This window comes from Pecten maximus, chromosome 4 (genome assembly GCF_902652985.1).
Source record: "Pecten maximus chromosome 4, xPecMax1.1, whole genome shotgun sequence".
NCBI classification, from domain to species: domain Eukaryota; kingdom Metazoa; phylum Mollusca; class Bivalvia; order Pectinida; family Pectinidae; genus Pecten; species Pecten maximus.
The window spans coordinates 22,670,207-22,693,327 of NC_047018.1; positions in this window are offsets into that span (position 1 = coordinate 22,670,207).

Here is a 23,121-nt window from a genome sequence, read left to right on the forward strand (position 1 = left end):
TATAATTTTCATTCATTATTTTCCCTTTTTGCCACTAGGCCTACAGACGCGAATTATAAGGCGAACTGTTTCCTATGTCTGTCACTAACTTCACATTTAGAGATGTCCCTTGTCTCCTGTATGTGTTTGTATTGTCATTTTCTCTGTCGTAATGCACGTGTTCTATTTGTTTAATGACTTTTAACAGAAACACGATACAAACATAGAAAAACTATCAATCTGTCTCCATCTGGCAAAACACGGGGGTCAATAAAATCAATAGTATTCTAATCACGTGACCAGTGGTATGCATTTAGAGATCGCTGGGGGTATATTAGTACATAGACAGATATTTGATAGAGGTTCGCTACAATGTTTTAATTCTGTGTACCATGACTTTTCCCTTAGGTGATAAGTATTATCTGTTCAGGAAAAAATATAAACCAGGATAATATTTTTTCTGCATCTATATTTAAGACTAATAATTAAAAAAAAAGGAAAAATAACAAAAACCTGCTATTTCGAAGTCATCCAGAATTCTTGTAACTATCAGTGTGTTCAATATCAGTAGATTTATTTCTTTTATGTAAATCCATATAAAAACAATATTACATAATATCATACATTGCACACTACCATAAACAATGTCATACACTACCACAAACAATGTCATACACTACCACAAACAATGTCATACACTACCACAAACAATGTCATACACTACCACAAACAATGTCATACACTACCACAAACAATGTCACGCACTACCACAAACAATGTCACACACTACCACAAACAATGTCACGCACTCCCACAAACAATGTCACACACTACCACAAACAATGTCACACACTACCACTAACAATGTCACACACTGCCACAAACAATGTCATACACTGCCACAAACAATGTCATATACTACCACAAACAATGTCATACACTACCACAAACAATGTCATACACTACCACAAACAATGTCATACACTACCACAAACAATGTCATACACTACCACAAACAATGTCATACACTACCACAAACAATGTCATACACTACCACAAACAATGTCATATGCTACCACAAACAATGTCATACACTACCACAAACAATGTCATACAATATCACAAATAATGTCATACAATACCACAAATAATATCATACACTACCACAAACAATGTCATATACTACCACAAACAATGTCACACACTACCACAAACAATGTCATACACTACCACAAACAATGTCATACACTACCACAAACAATGTCATATACTAACGCAAACAATGTCACGCACTACCACAAACAATGTCATACAATACCACAAATAATGTCATACACTACCACAAACAATGTCATACACTATATCAAACAGTATCACACAATGTCACGCACTACCACAAACAATGTCATACAATACCACAAATAATGTCATACACTACCACAAACAATGTCATACACTATATCAAACAGTATCACACAATGTCACCCACTACCACAAACAATGTCATACAATACCACAAATAATGTCATACACTACCACATACAATGTCATATACTAACGCAAACAGTATCACACACTACCACAAACAATGTCATACACTACCACAAACAATGTCATACACTATATCAAACAGTATCACACAATGTCATACACTACCACAAATAATATCATACACTACCACAAACAATGTCATACACTACCACACATAATGTCATACACTACCACAAACAATGTCATACAATGTCATACACTGCCACAAACAATGTCATACACTATATCAAACAGTATCACACACTACCACAAACAATGTCATACACTACCACAAACAATGTCATACACTACCACAAACAATGTCATATACTACCACAAACAATGTCATACACTATCACAAACAGTATCACACACTACCACAAACAATGTCATATACTACCACAAACAATGTCATACACTATATCAAACAGTATCACACACTACCACAAACAATGTCATACACTACCACAAACAATGTCATATACTACCACAAACAATGTCATACACTATCACAAACAGTATCACACACTACCACAAACAATGTCATACACTACCACAAACAATGTCATACACTACCACAAACAATGTCATACACTACCACAAACAATGTCATACAATATCACAAATAATGTCATATACTACCACAAACAATGTCATACAATATCACAAACAATGTCACACACTACCACAAACAATGTCATACACTACCACAAACAATGTCATACAATATCACAAACAGTATCACACACTACCACAAACAATGTCATACACTACCACAAACAATGTCATACACTACCACTACCACAAACAATGTCATACACTACCACAAACAATGTCATATACTACCACAAACAATGTCACGCACTACCACAAACAATGTCATACAATACCACAAATAATGTCATATACTACCACAAACAATGTCATACACTATCACAAACAGTATCACACAATGTCATACACTACCACAAATAATATCATACACTACCACAAACAATGTCATACACTACCACACATAATGTCATACGCTACCACAAACAATGTCATACAATGTCATACACTGCCACAAATAATGTCATACACTACCACACATAATGTCATACGCTACCACAAACAGTATCACACAATGTCACACACTGCCACAAACAATGTCATACACTACCACAAACAATGTCATACGCTACCACAAACAATGTCATACAATGTCATACACTGCCACAACTAATGTCATACACTATCACAAACAGTATCACACAATGTCATACACTACAACATGTCCTATTCTAATATGTCTGTACTTTTCTTTGACAACCATTGTAATTGTACGAAATCCAACATAAAATCCGCTTCATGGATTTTGTCTGTTTTGCATGTATAAGCTTCTAGAAAGGCCACACAACACAATGTCAAATTGCTATGAAATCTGATTGATTGTGACAACAAAAGATAGAGCACAGCTGTCGTTATAGATGTGTATCTGGAAATTAGCCATACGTAATCGTAATTATATCTGTCACTCGAGCTTATATTTGTCCACGTCGGTAATATCTCCATTTTCTTCACGGCTGAAAAACTGACCTTGTACGAAAGTAAAGAACGTCTCCGGCACTTTTAAGGTACATCATCGGATCTTTACAATAACGTTTAGAGCAAATAATCAGACCAAAGGCCGATTCATGACTACAACTGAGTTGAGTAATTTCCCGATTTTATATTTATTTCTTCCCTTTTTTTTTCTTTTTTTTTAAGCCTATAGATATGACCTAAATTTTGTAAATATATATTGTGTGACACTTTAATAAATAAAAAATTAGATTGAAAGAAAAAGGAATTGAATACATGTATATTAAAACGAGTATTGACGTACATGTGTATATGAGGCAAATGCGTTTGCCACACAATACAGAGGGGGGGGGGGGGGGGGGGGGGGGGGGGCTGTTGGAAAGCTGACTGGGCGGTGGTTTATCTAGCAGATATACACGTATTGAATTGCAGCGCAATATCGTCCCGTTGGTTGAAAATCGTGACAATTAAACTCCAAAATGAAAAATGTATCTCGATATTCGATCCGTCATAACCTCCACTTGAGGAGAGTTCAAATGACTTCCCAACATTAGAAAGACCTCTCGCTTTTGTTCGCGCTATAATTTTCTCCTCGTTGCGCCTTTGTAGCGAGCGATTTGAAAGCTCTTGTTAAATTCAAAAGATGAATAGTTTCTATACAAATCATATAGTATGAATAGATTTGCAAGTTAGGACTACTTCTTTTATTTCAATAACCGTAAGCGTCGTTAGTGTGGGTGATTATCGGCAAAACGGAGATAAATGAACATATCTTTACACTACTACATTTATTTGGGATCGACTCACGTGTAATGTAAAAAAGAAAAAGAAAAACTATTTTTTTTTTCAGTTTCATCAACAGTATTCTATTTAATTAATGTAAACTACTGAACGTGTGAGAACAGGCGTCGGCAAGGAGACGTGCTGACTCGTCAACTATTCAGGAAAAGTATTAATGGGAGGGATTTAAAACCGGTTTCTTATGGACTGTTATGTTAGAACAAGCCTGTAAAGGATTGCAAATATTGACATTTGTATTCATATGGTTAATTTGCTAACACAGAGCGGGCCAATTATAAAGTGGACGTAGCTGTGTTAGCACAACTTCTACCGTGTCTCCAGCTCAATATTCTCACAAACGCTTTAGACTGCTCTGGACCGGTGGTAAGGGAACTAGTATGACTGGTTGTACTGTTATTGATAAATGGATGTTGTGTATAGACATATATATGGGGACTGTGTACCAGGACACTAGCGAAAGTGGCCTCTCAGAAAGAGACATAGCAACATGTTGTCCATCAGGGGACCAATGGACCCGGCGTATCAGACAGGGACACAGTGTCCATCAGGGGACCAATGGACCCGGCGTATCAGACAGGGACACCGTGTCCATCACGGTACAAACGGACCCGGCGTATCAGACAGAGACACAGTGTCCATCACGGTACAAATGGACCCGACGTATCAGACAGGGACACAGTGTCCATCAGGGGACCAATGGACCCGGCGTATCAGACAGGGACACAGTGTCCATCTGGGGATCAATAGACCCGGCGTATCAGACAGGGACACAGTGTCCATCACGGTACAAACGGACCCGACGTATCAGACAGGGACACAGTGTCCATCACGGTACAAACGGACCCGGCGTATCAGACAGGGACACAGTGTCCATCACGGTACAAACGGACCCGGCGTATCAGATAGGGACACCGTGTCCATCACGGTACAAACGGACCCGGCGTATCAGATAGGGACACCGTGTCCATCACGGACAAATGGACTCTGACCAGCGACTTGGACGTATGGACACAGAATGGATAGAACTTCTGTCATTAAACAGGCTTGTCGGAACTTACTTATTTATAGCACAAAGGAATGACCACTTCCTTACTGACAGGCACGTTAAGGATTTCAGTGGACAGTACCAAGGTGCTACCGGACAATAGACAGCCAACAGAAGTGAGAACTTTGAGTCAGACTTCTAGTGTTGCTCACGGGATCAATATTGTTTCCGGAAGTGTTTCAGTTGCTATAAATACAGTAGTGGTGTTAGTAACTGGGACACCTAGAAGGTTTTCTTTTAAGTCTCATAGGAGAGTATTCCTCCACAGTTTGCCTCGAAATTCAATCATAGACATAACGAGTTTATAGTGAAATTTTAGTACATGTTTACTTATTGTTGGAGAGTATACGTGTTCTGTACTGACAGCTAACTTGTGTCTCCAATGATAGACGTGCCTGAATACTTGATGAACCATGCGTATAAAATAGTCACTGCCTACTTTCATTTCTAGCAGAGTGCAAATTAATCTACCAACAAATTTCCAATTGTTGAGAACCAAGAGACCCCACTTGAGTTCCACTGTAATGTATTTTATTGATAAATCGAAGCAGTGTATATGACGTCACTATAGGCTTCGGCGGTAACCGAGACCAAAGGTCTTTTGAAATGAAGGTAGTAAATTGTCGATACACATTTATGCATTATGAAAACTAAACAAATGAGGGAGGTTGGATCGATTGTATACTGCCAATTCAATACCCGTTTCCACACGATGAGCTGTCGTGAAATGGTTTAAACTGACATGTTAATCCATAGATACAAGGTCACATGACTATCCATTGAGGCCGGGGATGGCGGGAAACAACCAGACGGCACAACGCACGCGGAATATAATACCCGATTAACAAATACCAGGATATCTGTGTATCTCTGGGCCGCGAAATATGACCGCAATGAAGCTCCTTGTAAATTGTAAATCCAACAAAACTAAGATACCGCTAACAGTTATCATATTAGCGATATATTTTTAACGTATAATTTACGTTTTAAAAGTCGTTCGAAGCATACAAAAATGAATTCCAGTGCAACTACCCATTTATATTGAGGCATCAACATCGCCATACTATGCTTATCGAACATGAACGTTTTATTTCATTTTACAGATTTCAAGACAGCTGTCATCCAGACTCTCGATACATTTAGGTTCAGAACAGGCAAGATGTTGGCATAGCTGAGTTGTAAACTAAGGCTTCAGCTGTGCCACATGCTGCCATATTTGGGCCTATTCTAATCGTCACATATGATGAGAGTTCCAATGGGGAGATAATCAACACTTCCAGTAAGTATGTTTACTATACTTTCTTACATTCTACCAGAGTTTCCAGATCTTTCCTTACACTGGCCTCTGTAATGCTGCAATGGATCAAATCCTTTTAATATATAGATTGTCAGTTATCGCTCCACTAAGCTTCGTGAATTATGAACTTTTTTCTATAGTTTGTCGGTTATCGCTCCAGTAGGCTTTGCGAATGGGGAACTTTTTATCTCTATAGCATGCCAATTGGAATTAACTCTTTAGATCGTGTGATGGCTCCCAATGTTAGACTAAAGGAGTATTTTTTGAGTTCTTTGAGGAAATGGGATGGGTTTTTTTCTGATCCTTTTTCAGTTTCTTGGCAGTTGGCTATTTCCTATATTATACATGTAATGACGGTACCAGCTTGTTCGGGCACGATTAAATGGCCACGTTTCCCGAAAACCTCGTGTCATAAATAATGACATGATTCCTGTCCCGATCCATAATACTAACACCGGAATGTACCAGTTTGTTTCCTTGAACGAACCTTTCAGTGTACCAAGTGTGTGTGTGTACTTTGGGAGGCGGCTCCGTTTGATAGCGCCGAACTGATGTCGACTTTACGGTGTTACCTTCCTGAAGCATACTGCGGAAGACACCCAGAAGGACACCTCACCCGGTAACATTATTCTGACAACGAGCAAACGAGGTGTCCCATCATAAAATGTTGAGTGCTCAGCAAGCAGGGATAGAGACTACCATTAATAGAGCCTATGGTACGTCTTAGCCAGGGAACAGAACCCAAAGCGTTCCTCACGGGGGAACGCTCAACTAAAGACCACAGCGTTACGAAAAGAAAATTGTTTATAGATTAGAGAAAAGATGATATCTAAATTGAGTCTACAAGCAAAGGGGGGGGGGGGGTGCAATGGGAGGGGGGGGGGGGGGGGGGGGCATCAGATTCAATTCTTATGCCCAATCTATGCAGGGCAGAGATAGCGAAGAGAGGACATTTCGAGCCAAAAGCTTAAGTATGTTTGACAATTTATATCTAGATTTAATGCTGTTCGTCAGTCTTAGACAATTTATATATATAGTTTTAATGCTGTTCGTCTGGTCTGTGACTCTGGGGAGAGTAACGAGTATTTGTATTGTTCTGTATTGTATATTTTATTTGCCCCTCTCAGGAAGTGGAGGGACTATTCACACTTTGTCCTGGTTCTATCTCATGAACTGAGAGTCACTAGAACTTCATTCTAGGGGTATGTGTTTATATAGGTAAGGCAGTGTGTCATTTACCAAAAGTAGGTCACTATGACCTACATTTTGACCTTTGATTTGTATAAAAAAAAACAACGTTTGTCTGTGTTCTATCCCCTAAATTGTCTGGTATTGAAATCCATTACCTTTGACCGTATCAAAGTAAAGTTTGTCTGTGTTCTATCCCCTACACTGTCTGGTATTGAAACCCATACCCAAAGTATACGTTCACCTAATTGCGGCAGTGTGTCGTGTATCAAAGAAGGTCACTCTGGCCTACATTTTGTCCTTTGACCTACATCCGGACCAGATTGTTTTGTTGAGTGTTTATTTCAGTTATTAAATTTCTCCCGAATGTTTTAAGGCGTCAGAAAAATATTTTCAACTTGCAGCGATGTCCAAAATTTCAAAATCAAATCCTATGCCAATGTAAACTTCAGAAGTAGGCAAAACATTAGAAGATCAATGAAAGTTGAAATAGGGTTGAATTTAAAATTCATATTATATTTATCCATTGTCATAAATTACTCGTTGAAGGTGTGGTACTATTGTCTAGAATACATTAAATAGGTAAAATCATGGAAGAGATAAGTTGCCGAATTTCCACCCAATTATAACCGCTTATTATATATTACATATGCATATACTTTATATAGCATGGGCTCAAGTACCAAACCTTGGGGTACTCCATCAGTAATATAATTTTGTAGAACTCCATTCATCTCCAATAGACCCAAACATAAAATATGATGACGACCAGGAACATACATTATTTTGGTGTTCATGAATTCTTGTTATTTTGATGATATAGATTATCCATAATTTTGATGTTTAAGAATTCTTTTTATCTTGGCAGTATAATCAATCCATATATCTTTATGACACAAAAGATTATCACATGTTTGCAAAACAAAATCTACCAACAGTGTTACATCTTTCAGAAACTTTAAATGCACATATCATATATATGTACACACCACACATACACACACAAACCACACATACACACACCCCACACATACGCACACATACAACACATACACACATACCACACACACACCACACACACTACACACACCACACGTACACACACAAACCGGGTATACATTATATTAAATTACCTTAAACAGTATTCCTTCATCTTTTTAGTTTAAACTGTTTTGCTTGTCAATTTCCATTTAACAATATACATGTATGAACCAGAAACCAGAGTCAAACACTTATATAAATCTGACAACTACATAATTATATAGATTGACGTTACATAACAGCATAGACATAATAAAACACAACATCGTAGTATAATGCCAATAGAGTCTAATGTGAAAACAGTTGGAATTCGATCAAATAATAAAATACATTGTAGTTAATAAAAAGTATAACGATAATAATAAAGTTTCTTAGATTTGTTAAGTCTTTATTATTTCCTATCTCCAAAAGTTGGACTTTGGCCATACAAGGTTTTTTATGGTTCTCTGATATCTAAATAATGGTTACTAGTACATCATAAAATGGTATTCGTCTCCAACATCACCGCTGTCACAATATGAACAAATCATATTATTTCCTTAAATATTTCCATCTCTCCCAGTTCTATATTCAACTTATGCGATGACAATCTAAGTTTTGCTTTTTCTTTAATGATTTGTAATCCAATAGGTTTTGTTAAATACTGTTTCTGACAAAAATTACCATATTCATATTTGTCCAAAGAACACTTCGATGACAAATTGATCAACGATATACAATGTTGTTGACCATTGTCACACATTCTATATTTAATAGTACTCAATAGTTTTGCTTTATAACGGTTAGGTTCAGTCTGCCAATAAATCTCCCACGCCTAATCAAAGTAACTCATTTCTTCATAACAAGCCTTCAACATACAATTGTCTGTAAGTTAAGTTTATGCCACTATTTAACAATTCTAAATTTTCGAATTATATGTAAAGGCAGTCTTCCAAGTTCTTGATATATCATTACATTTGGTGTACTTCATTTAACCCCTAAAATTCTCTTATAAAATCCTAAACGTAATTTTTCAAACTTCAGGCGCTTCATGAAGCCCCATACACCAGTTCCATAATTCAATTGACTACCCACAAAACGACGAAAATTCTGAGTTGAGTTTCAATGTTAAAATATTTTCTTATAACATTCGAAACGGCAAACAACGCTTTCTCCTTTGTTTCGGTTTTTGTCTTGTGCTATCCATCACCAAAATTCCAAGATAGCTAAAACAATTTACATTTTCTAGCAAACATCCATTACAGTACCATTTCTCGGCCTCATTCAATTTATCCATTTCTGAAAACCATAACTTTAGTTATTTTCAGCATTAAGAGTTATTTTTCATTCATCAGTTAATAACAACAATGAATCTAACACAATAATCTACAACATAAGACAATCGGGAACCGTCGGTATTTTCCGTAAGCAATAAAATTTACGTTTACGTAAAGTGACGACGTTATCCAGATTGGTACTATATTATTCGTATGGTATATGGGTTTGTCGAAGTGAGGGTGATTTTGTACAATGATAATTTCTGCTTCCATATTTTTAATCATTGGGTTTCTATAATAGTGAAAATGACATTGCTTTCATTAATTGGTCGTTCTAACTAGGACAAATTCGATGCCACCGTGGGTTTCTAACCATAACTCACTTTTTGTAACCACTACAAAAGCCAAATTCAGCGACATCACATTCGGCAACCACTGTGGATATCAACATCTAGTAAACAAGTGCCTTTATCCTTCAATTCCTCCAATACAAATCAATTTGATATGAGCTTTGACCTTTGTCACAAAGGCTAAGCAATGGATTTGTCGTAGTTTTAAAATCTTTTTTTGTAAAACTTTATTGTCGGATGTCTTATTTTCAATCTTGATGGAAGTAAATGATGAATTAACGGAAATTAAGTTACGAAGGTTCCGTACACATACGTATGCCTTGTAATAATAATATTGAACTTAATTTTACTGCACTTCGATGCATTTATATACAGGATGTGATCATATTATTTTTTCACATTAAACGAAATTAATGTGAAATGATATTATAGATGCAGGTTAAACATCACACGATATATTATTATACAAGAAGACCATTTTTATCTTTTTTTTTTTAAAAAACTCGCTCAATGAACAATAACAACTATGCATTCTTTACATATTATATATATATATATATATATATATGCACTAAAAACGCCTTAAAACAAACCTTATCAGGTATCATTGAAAGTATTGAAACAAATAAGATGTATCATAAAAAGATAGAAAAAACCCGTTAAAATATCGAACATGCTGTTTTTGGGCAGTGGACTAAAATGATTTCATAAATAAATGAAAACTTTTCATACAAGCCAACACCAGATTTAAACAGATTTTTTGGCTGACATAGGTAGTGAACCAGTGAAATGTTAAACCTTTATTTAAGAAGGAAAATCCTACCCTTGTTTCAAACTACAGACCAATATCGCTGCTAAGTTTTATCTTTAAGAATATTTATAACTTCTTTCATAACAAAAAACTTATTTCACAAATATCAGTCATGTTCTTACCATGCTGCTCAACGGTATTCTACCTTTTAGACTTACCATAGTATTGTTTCTGCTCTGGACAACCAACACGACTGTTGTCTAGTTTTTTGCGATCTATCCAAATCTTTTGATAGGGTTTGACATAAAGGATTATTATATAGATTAAAAAAATGTGGTATAACATGTAAAATTTTATTTGGTTAAAAAGTTACTTATTACAAAGCAAACAAAAAGTTGTTTATAAATCAAGTCAGACAAACTCACTAAATCTATCTGCAGGAGTGCCCAAGAGTTCAGTACTGGATCCTCTCTTATTTCTTATAATATGCAAATGATGTTGCTGAAAATATGCATAAGCAGACTACATTTTTTTTTGTATTTGCTGACGACACACCCATGGGAAAATCCTCCGCAACTACTGGAGAAATTGAAAGATGTTTGAATCATGATCTAGCTATTTTGGAAAATTGGTCAAAGAAATGGTTAATGAAATTAAATGCAATAAAAATAAATATCAACTTTCTTTTCAAAAAGACGTAATACTACATTACCTATTTCAACACATTACTTTGCCATTTGTTCAATATCACAAACATCTAGGTCTTAATTTCTCCAGTGATGGCAGTAGGTCATACCATATTGACTGTTTTGCTATGTCGGCATACACAAAACTAGTATTACTTTAAAAACAAACTTAAAAATTCAGTGTCTAGACATTCTTTATCTGTTCTTTATGAAATATATCTTCGTTCCTTACTGGAGTATAGGTATTCTCAACAAGATTCTAAAAAACTTGAGGAAGTCCAGTTACCGGCAGCTCGGTGAGTTACTGGCCTACCCATATAGAGACAGGATGGGAACTTTTTTCTGAACTTTGCAAACAAATTAAGCTATCAACACTTTTCGAAATGAAAAATGAAATGACACCAAATTATCTGTTAGAACACCTTCATAGACACCGTTCTGACACATCAACATATCCTACTCGTAACCAAAATGACTTCACTATTCCAATATGTAGGACTGAACTACTTAAAAAAACATGCATACCAACTTCTGAATGGAATTCCCTCAACTCTTCTATAAAGACACGTCGGTCTCCTGTTGCATTTAAAAGCTGTTTACAACATGATATTGTTGCTGTTCCAATTTTTTAACAGTAGGAGAAAGAATTTCACAAACTAGACTTGTCCATTTTATCCTGTTGTAAGAAATCTTAGCAACTTAAATCTTCTAGAGATTCTTCTAGCTGACACAAACGCTCTTCTTTGGGGAAATCAAGATCTCACTTTTGAACAAAATAGTAAAACTTTCACCTTTGTTTGTAAGTACATAAAGGACACAACCTATTTCTAGTAGTCTTGATCACAAAAATCACATCATGTTTTTGTGTGAAAACCTTGGACAATACCCTTGAGTACAGAGAAACAACTGTCATCAAATTATAAAAAAAAATGTTTTGTTAGTTCAATTTATTTGATCCAAAATTATATTTAAATGTTCATGTTAATACAACCATGATGCATATAAAATGTATTTAAAGTTAGGAGAAGGTTAACTAAGTTGTAAGAACTTGTACCTAATCATTTTTGTCATTTTAAGGCAATAGAGTGCATGTTTAAACCAGTGAACCAGAATTGGTAAAACATCTAATGTCTGGTCTGACTAAAGTGTTGGGGTCAGAAGAAGCGGCCAGGGTCCGATATAAAAGACGCAGTACATACACAAGTCTTAGCTTGTAAAGTATACAGAACTCTCGAGTTGCCAAATCCACAGATCATGTCTCCTTCTTTCTAAAAACTTGAACGTTGGCCTACATTGGTTTTCGTTGAAACGAGACACTTGATATTCTATTTGGGTAGATGTAATTGATGGCAGTATTGACATGAAAACGGGTAGTACAATTGGTGACCACTGTCTCTTGACAAGACTTTGATTCAACACGAACATACAATATTATACATAAATCGTGCTAGCTGGGTAGGCGGGTATCACTTACCCAAACCACTATTACTATGTCAACACAGCGACCATACAATGAGGATCAGATAATGATATAGACAGTTTACCGTATCGACACGTACACCCACAACACTCTAACGGTATCACGAATTACAAACTCACCAGTAAGTAATTTGGCCGGTAACAATAGGCGTCCGATCAGCTTTACTTTTTAACAAGTGAGTTTCGTCATGGCGATTAAAAAAATGCGCCCATTCTGGTCTTATTTCTATCAAGCAGGACAGCTATTTTAGCTTAAAATTCAAAAGAATTGTAAAAGGGGTTTGTTAAACAACATTCTTGCAAGAGATTCCAAAGGGATCTTGGCGCTCACCATTAAATGATCCCTTTTTCAATAAAAAATTTCATATTCAATCGACTTCTCTTTTTTGTATATACATGTAGTTTTTTTGTTATTTTCAAAAGTGTGACAGTAGTACTTCATAAATGACCTTTATTCGTTCTATGTAAGACTGTTAAGATGTTTTCTGGCCATATTTCCTTTTCGTCATTTACCTACATTATTGTACTAATTCCATTCAACTTGTTCCCCAGTCAATCTCATTTGATCGTACACCAGTACGGACCAAGTAGGTGAACCGACATATGGCACAACGCATGCAAAATGCCTTTATGTACAAACAAGAAATCACAAAGGGAAATTGGCACCAATTATCGATAGCCTTTCCTCCTCTTTTACTGATAAGCGTCAGTGAGAATGAGAATTAATGACAAAAATGCAAAGTGTACCAAGAACATATGCATAATTTTGTATCAAAATTAAAATCGCGCACCTTGCCATCGGGAATGTGCCAGCCAAGGACCTATAATGATGATTCAAAAACACGTAACACTGAGATATCTTTACTTATTACATTTTTATCAGTGACATATCAGAAACTGACATCACTGCTTATATAATGACTAGTAACTATAGTTTTTGACTAATCAGAACGGTTCTTTCTATTGAAATCCGCCGATTGTTCGCATCAGGTCCAAATGAAGCAAAGTAGAAATGTGATTATTTTACAGCACTTCTGCAGTATAAATTGCAGTTTCTAATAAAATATTCACTTGGCAACCGTCTTGCAAGCAAATTTTACGAGGTGATAGCAGAAATGCTGAAATTGCGTTGAGGAAGCTAGTCCATTCAAAATGGCGCTGTCTTTCGACATATTTTATTGTCCAAAGTAACAAATGGATAATAGGCAAGTTCTTCTCCTAGAGGCGTAGCTAGACCAGTGGGAATGTATAAGCCCAGGCAAGGGGTTTGGGGGTCGCTTAGCCCCCAGCGACCAAGGGCGGATCCCTGGTAGGGGGTTGATTGGGGTGAAGCCCCCGGACGGAATATTGCCTTAAAGATTTTATAAAGGTCTGCAATTGTTTTTAGAGAAAGTTATTTAATAATATATTTATTCCTCATGTTACTGATCTAGACTTTAGACAGTTGAATCATTTGTGACAATTTGATGTCAGTGTAGTCGATGCCCATTTGTGTGTGTAATCGTGGTGTGGAGACTCGGAGCTGATGTGACGTTTAACAAGCTGTCCGAGGTTTGCCCAATAGGTAACCGGCGAATTTAGAGTAAAAGTTTTCAATTTTGGGTCGCTGTGACCAAAACTTGAACAATGCACAAAGCATATAGTTTTGGTCTCCATTTTGAATAAATACACTTGTCAACTTTATAAAATCGGAAACATGGGATTGCTAGGCTAGTCAGAGACAAAGTATGACGTGTTTAATTAGATGGTTACTTAAAATATTGACCCGACACACACGGTAAGATTTTTTATTTGCAAGTCCAGGCTTTTTTTCTAAAGGACGTTACGCCCCTTTCTCTACACATACAACACGATAATACCACAATAATAATATAACTGAGAAATACAATGAGAGAGGGTACAGAGAGTACAGATTCAATACCAAAGGTTCGTTCAGGTACATGTACTGTAGTATTAAACCGCCATCTAACATGTAAAACGTTTGAACAGGTTTTACAATATCGAAGTTTGCCTCTGTCTCAAATTCCACATAAAATAACCTCTAAATTGAAGTCTACAAATAAATCATTTAACGTATCAAACATAACTCTGATTGAGAAAATTTGAACATCTAAAAAAACAATGGCAGCCTCTTCAACTCCGTCACCACACAAACAAATAGGAGACAAATTCTACAGATAAATCTGACCGCTGTATCTGGCCATGTGGCAAAGAGAGATGAGCAAATAATCGGGAACACATGCAGGGACACAAGACTTTTTTTCTTCAAAGTTTTAAAAAGAAACAAAGGATTTAGCATACAGTATATAATATTTGATAAATGTATAAACGACAGCACAAAAGACAACTATGGGGTGCTTGATAATTTTCCGGGTTTCTTAACTCCCTGTTTAAATCATAAGGATGTGACGTCAAATATTAACTACTGTTTCCCGCACTTTTTTCGACGCATATATATTTTTAATGAAACAAATAGAAAACTGAGCTCGTGAAAAGCATTGAATTCTGTCATACTCGTGAAACATAAGTTATATTATAGCAAAAAGGAAAGGAAAGAAGAAGATGGTTACCATCAGATTTGTTAAGGAGGGGCAAAGTGTGCTAGTGCAGGGAACCAACATGAAGAGTGGCCTGCTAGAGATGGCAGACGACTGGACCATGGAAGTGGATCTACATGGAAGATCATCTTTTCCGAACATAGTCCAGACGTCCCTTAGACCAGACATTCTTCTGTGGTCTAGGGGAGAGAAGAAGCTACTACTAGTAGAGCTGACCGTGCCATGGTAAGAGAGATGTGTACAAGCAAACGAGAGGAAGCGTGCCAAGTATGAGGACTTGTTGGCTGAGTACCGGGAGCAGGGATGACAGACATGGAACTTCCCTGTGGAGGTTGGGTGCAGGGGTTTCCCTGCACAGTCAGTGTGGAGGACGTCCAGCGCGCTCGGACTGACAGGCCTGGAGAGGAGGAGAGCAGTACAGATGCTCGCCCAAGCAGCTGAACGTGCCTCCAGTTGGGTTTGGAGGAAGAAAGAGGAGAGTACCTGGAAGCCAACCGTTGGAGCACAGTGACTGATCATCACTGTGGACCCCCATCCAGAGAGTGTTCCGAGCTAAGGGTTGAAACATTCAACGAAGGATGGACTCGGCTGATGACTCCAGTGGAGCGGCAGTGCGACACACCATCAATGGCATCTGTATTATGGAAGTATTCAACGGGCAATCATTCAATATCTTACATCGTACATGTACTAGTATATGATATGTTGATGCTGGGTCATAGTGTATGTTGGACGTGAAGTAATCCCTTCAGTAGTTCCTGAGAGCTTCATACGTCAAGATTAAAGACGGATGCTGGTTGCAGTCTGAAGATTTGTTGGGATTTCCATTAAATAACAAAAAATAACATCCCATGGCACTTTACATTGATCACTTGAGTTTGTAAAAACCTTCGAATGTAAAAAGGAGTCTAGAGGTTCACAAAATCCTACTTCTCATTACGGAAAACATTAAAAGCTTCTGTAAGGAAATAAAACAAACCGTGCAAGGAAAGGAGTCTCTTAGAAGAAAGCTGCCCTCCTCCCAGAAAACAGTCCTCCTCTAGAAAAACAAACAGTCTTCCTCTAGAAAAACAAACAGTCCTCCTCAAAGAAAACAGTCCTCCTCTAGAAAAACAAACAGTCCTCCTCTAAGAAAACAAACAGTCCTCCTCTAAGAAAACAGTCCTCCTCAAAGAAAACAGTCCTCCTCTAAGAAAACAAACAGTCTTCCTCTAAGAAAACAAACAGTCCTCCTCTAAGAAAACAAAGTCCTCCTCAAAGAAAACAGTCCTCCTCTAAGAAAACAGTCCTCCTCTAAGAAAACAAACAGTCCTCCTCAAAGAAAACAGTCCTCCTCTAAGAAAACAGTCCTCCTCTAAGAAAACAAACAGTCCTCCTCTAAGAAAACAAACAGTCCTCCTCTAGAAAACAAACAGTCCTCCTCTAAGAAAACAAACAGTCTTCCTCTAAGAAAACAAACAGTCCTCCTCTAAGAAAACAAACAGTCCTCCTCAAAGAAAACAGTCCTCCTCTAAGAAAACAGTCATCCTCTAAGAAAACAAACAGTCCTCCTCTAAGAAAACAGTCCTCAAAGAAAACAGTCCTCCTCTAAGAAAACAGTCCTCCTCAAAGAAAACAAACAGTCCTCCTCTAAGAAAACAAACAGTCCTCCTCTAAGAAAACAAACAGTCCTCCTCTAAGAAAACAGTCCTCCTCTAAGAAAACAGTCATCCTCTAAGAAAACAAACAGTCCTCCTCTAAGAAAACAAACAGTCCTCCTCTAAGAAAACAGTCATCCTCTAAGAAAACAAACAGTCCTCCTCTAAGAAAACAGTCCTCCTCTAAGAAAAAAAACAGTCCTCCTCTAAGAAAACAGTCCTCAAAGAAAACAGTCCTCCTCTAAGAAAACAGTCATCCTCTAAGAAAACAAACAGTCCTCATCTAAGAAAACAGTCCTCCTCAAAGAAAACAGTCCTCCTCAAAGAAAACAGTCCTCCTCTAAGAAAACAGTCCTCCTCTAAGTAAACAGTCATCCTCTAAGAAAACAAACAGTCCTCCTCTAAGAAAACAAACAGTCCTCCTCTAACAAAACAATCCTCCTCTTACAAAACAGATTATCATCTTAGAAAACAGTCCTCCTCTAACAAAACAGTCCTCCTTTAGGAAAACAAACAGTCCTCTTCAAAGAAGAAATCAAAGTCCTCCTCTAGGAAAACAATCTCCCTCTAAAAAAGCAAAAGCAGTCCCTCTCTATGAAAACAGTCCTCTCTATAAAAGCACCGTCCTCTAAAAAAGTAGCCCCCTTTTTAAAAAACAACAGTTTATTTCTGTTTCAAGTTGTACTGAATTTACTGCTTTTTTTCTCTTCGTGTAATAACTGATCTGTATCCTAATTAGAGATCTGACAACTTTCAATAGAAGAAACTCGTCTCGGAAATTTTATTTGTTCCTGGTGAATTGGCCTACCTTATCTGTTCCAGTGATTCGTTGAATCGCACATTCATGTTATATATTTTGTACAAGCATTTCATCATCGACTGATTTAAAACAAGAACCTCTTTATTGCTATCGGAATCTCTGGTGCGGAAACAAGGTAACGTTAGGTTTCGCCTCATATTCACTTCAACCAACTCAACTAGCACGGCGATTTTGAAATGGAAATGACGAAACAATCGGAAGTATTCTACTTTCATTTTAAGAATCGAATGTAAAAACTGTCGGAGATATAGTGAATACATTCGATATTTTGCCACATTTGAAGACATTAATATTTGTAGTAGATATGTTGGTGGAGCTATTTGATATTGAGGTAATAACGTCAATGGAAGAGGAGTAACTCTAGCATAGATTCCGTCAAGCATCGCCTACTTCATGTTTGTAAAAGTAAAAATCAAACGTATTCGCAATCATTCTTTAAAACCAACAAAGAATTAAATGTGTGCGGTCTTTTTTTCTTGTTATTATTTCATTTTCTTTTATTTTTTTCCCTATGATTTTTGACAAGTTCCTTAATTTGCATTTTCCTTAAATAATGCTTGGCGTTCTTAGGATAAGAAATGTTGATGAAATCAGGCAAGATGGAAACTTTTAATATATCAAATGACTTCGATTTTGAGGACATTTCCTTTAGACTACTTGTTTGTTTCGTTTAAACCTAGTAATACGCAATAGGATATGGGGTTAGTCAGCCTCGGGGTTAGTCAGCCTCGGGGTTAGTCAGCCATGGAGTTAGTCAGCCACGGGGTTAGTCAGCCTCGGGGTTAGTCAGCCATGGAGTTAGTCAGCCTCGAGGTTAGTCAGCCATGGAGTTAGTCAGCCACGGGGTTAGTCAGCCTCGGGGTTAGTCAGCCATGGAGTTAGTCAGCCTCGGGCTTAGTCAGCCATGGAGTTAGTCAGCCACGGGGTTAGTCAGCCATGGAGTTAGTCAGCCACGGGGTTAGTCAGGGTTGGTGTTTTCTGTGTGGTTGTTCTTGCCATCATAAATGACTTCCGGTTGACTTTGACAATAAGAACTAGGACCACGCAATGTAAACTATTGTGAAATAAACTGACTGTGAAGTTCCCTTAAATTGATTTTAGATTCACTAATATTGACTTTCCATTTCTAAATAGTAGCATCCCTGCTTACCCAACTACGTGTTTACATGTTATGACCAGTTCGGTGCTCGTCGATACACCTTGTTGTTCCGTTGTCGCCACTTTTGATCTCGTTTTGATCACGGGATATTGCAAGCATTTGACCTATATTTATATCATGCACGAGGTGGATGGCACAGAAGACGCATTCCCTTCCAGAACACGTGGTCTTTTTCCTCTTTGTACCTAGTCAGGATCTTCATTGTCCGTTTGTTACGGTATCATTGGTACATTTGTTTATACATAAGGTTGTATTTTCTGAGATTCATTTTTTACGTTTGATTCTACATTACCAGTAGATACTACAATCTCTTCTCTTGGACTCGGGTCAGTTCAGGAAGAGCTATACCAATACATAATGATATTTTGAAAGGTTGTGTTAAACCAAGTCTGGCTTGGCCACAAGAAAATCTTATCTTTTTTTTAATGTTATTCAAATGGACACACAAACTATTTGAATTCAAATGGATATTGTCATGAAACGAGATGGATACTTTCAATCGAAACTGTGATGGACAAACATTGTTTGCAATGCTATTCATAAATGTGAACATTATAGAAATATCACATATTCACAAACATATCATGCCTGTCGTGAACCATGGAGCAGCTGAAAATAGATTAAAACTCAATATTTTTGTTTACCTCATCCATATCAGAAAACAATTAACTTATCTTCTTAAACTTCGATGCATGGTATTTAAACCAATCGTGTGTATGGAATGGGTGCTGATGATATACAGTAATTAATATTTGATTACGAGCTGATGTAAATTGCCAGAGGAACAAAACTCAATTTTATATGACAGTAGATATTCAACCGATAACTGAATCCGTGGAGATTTTTTACTAAAACGATGATGAAATGGTTGTCCGTGATATTTATTTATTTTTGATTTTAATAAATAAATTCTGAAGCTAATACTAAATATCGATAATATAAACACGACAGGCCTGAGAAGTTTGTGAATACGTGATATTTCTATAATGTTAACACGACAGGCCTGAGAAGTGTGTGAATACGTGATATTTCTATAATGTTAACATGACAGGCCTGAGAAGTTTGTGAATACGTGATATTTCTATAAAGTTAACACGACAGGCCTGAGACGTTTGTGAATACGTGATATTTCTATAATGTTACATGACAGGCCTGAGAAGTTTGTGAATACGTGATATTTCTATAATGTTAACACGACAGGCCCGAGAATTTTGTGAATACGTGATATTTCTAGAGGCACGACTCTAAGCCAGTAATATTACTTAATGGTCCATGTTTTTTTTTTTTTGCCATCTTCAGTTAATGCTCAATGATATATTCTAGGTGATAAATATGATTCAAAACTTTCGATGAGCGATATTAAATCTAGTCTCTAGCGATGCAACCACATTAACTATGACATTTCTCGTAAAAAAACTGTGAGTTTGTCACCTCTGACTTTTATTTGAATCAACATGATTTTGTTATGCAGAATAATCTTTGATTTTTTAGTTGATCATGATCGTCCAGTTTCTCCAATACATTATCCATTGCAGTTCTTCCATCTGAATATATGTACATTTTCATCTTTTGCTTTGAAATCTTGGATGTACAATTACAAGTTTCATGGTTTTTGCGATGTCATGACCGCGACATTTCCTCTGGGTGGTTTCGGAAAGTCCCTTTGTATAGGGAACGACTACTTGATCTGTCATCCTTTTCCTTGATGACCGTTCTCTAGTTCCCTCATTCACTTTCATTTTAAAAGTTGGTCACATTATCTGACTTAGCAGGGTGTCTACTAGCCCGAGTTTCCTCTAGCCCTGACACCATGTCTGGTGTAGCTGGTGTCAGGGTCAGAGGAAACTCAGGCCTAGGTGTCTAAGTCATCATATCACAGTGGGCGTGTTTATGTACTCATGATGTTTGTTCTGCGACATCTGAATCACTAACTATGTGTACATTTTTTCTATTAGTATCACTGTTTTAATATATCTAGTCAAATCCTTCTGGGATACTTTCTCGCAAATGTCATCAACATATTGTTTCCACAAGCTTGGCTTGTACTCAAAACACATTTATGGAGAGTGGATATAACTTCTCTCTCCAAATGTTCCATAAATAAAAAGTCAGTCACAAAAAGAGACCCTGTGCCGATCTTACATCCTGATTTACAAAATAGTTAGCGTTCTAACGCCAATTTATAAAACAGTTAAGATTGCTTTGTCAATGGACGTGTAGATAAAGAATTAACACCGAATCATGTGAAACGCATCAGAGGAGTAAACATGATTTCCGTCAGATCATTCAAGCTTCCGATTCCTCAACTTGAGGTTCTAACATGACTTCTAGAGACCCGATATTGTAATCAGTGACACATTAGGTACCCTCTTTCTGGATATTTGGAGAGCAGTGCATTTTCGGGGCGCTCTCTCATATGTCATTTAAGCATGCGACTAACGGTTTTTTCATTAATTCCTGGTTGGTAGTTTTCTTGGTTTCAAACACCAGTCACATGCTATTTCGTTACTGATATTCGTCAGTACGGCTCAATTTCTTACATGCCTATTCTATGACAATATCAACCACCGGACTTTTGTCTGGAACCATTGTAAAAGTCTAGTGTTATGTGTTACTTATTTCCCTCATGTGGATAGGTAATGTCCTCTAGCATACAATTCGCCTTTGTCATGTGATTATCCAGTACAATGCCACTGTGCGTCTTCTTTGATCATGGCCTTTGTCCTCAATCATTCTAATAACTAGACTGTAAGCCAATGGCTGTCTGATACCCTCTCTACCCAAACATTTGCGACTATGGCCACATATGACACATCTTGTTTTGGAAAACAGCATGTGTATTTGTAATCCCTCAAAACTCTTACTACAGGTAATAGTTTTCGGCTTAATCAAACAATATTTCTGTTTTGTCTTATCAGAAGCCTCCATTATTTTGCCATATTAACGGTTCTAAAACACCTGCTGTCTCGTGCATTAATATATTACACCACTTGAAGTTTAAACAAGGTCAGTTTCACAAAGTGGTTTGTACTATAAGGTGAGTTTCACTTTGCTAGTGATGTTATACATTGGTGACCTCTGACCTCTAAGATTGTCAAAAGCATGCATATGGCTTACATCAATGCCTACTCCATTTTCGGCCCCAGCGGCTGTCAAGCTATTGTATCATCCGACAACGTAAAACAAAAGGGAGGGAACTCTGATAGACTTAAATAACAATACTCCAATATACACCGTGTAGAAGGTTAACGGACTTGAAGGGCGCAGGACTTGCGTCCCCTTGCATTAGGGGGTGCGCCGACGCACTCAGAGGGAGCGCGAAGCGTGAATATTGCGAGAGATACGAGCATGAACTTCTTCTATCCGATCACAGAGAGAGATATTGATAGCTAATCTAATCTGATATATATACATGTATGTACATAGAATACCACAAGCCCTGTTTCACTTGGTGGCATAAAGGGCCATAAGATGCCAAGGAGGTATAAGTATGACAAGAGGCCCATGGGCCTTAACGGTCACCCAAGTTTTTTTTCAGCATATTTGGGCCCTGTGACCTTGAATGGAGGTCAAGGTCATCCATTTGAACAAACTTGGTAGCCCTTCATCCCAGCATGCTACAGACCTAATATTGGGTCTTTGGGCATTTTGGTTATCAAGAAGAAGTCGTTTAAAGATTTCAGCATATTTGACCCGTGACCTTGAATTGAGGTCAAGGTCATCCATTTGAACAAACTTGGTAGCCCTTCATCCTTGCATGCTACAGACTTAATATTGGGTCTCTGGGCATTTTTGTTATCAATAAGAAGTTGTTTAAAGATTTTAGCATATTTGACCCCTGTGACCTTGAATGAAGGTCAAGGTCATCCATTTAAACAAACTTGGTAGCTCTTGGTAGCCAGCATGCTACACACCCAATATCAGGTCTCTGAGCTTGTTGGTATTTGAGAAGAAGTTGAAAATGTAAATTGTTTACGACGC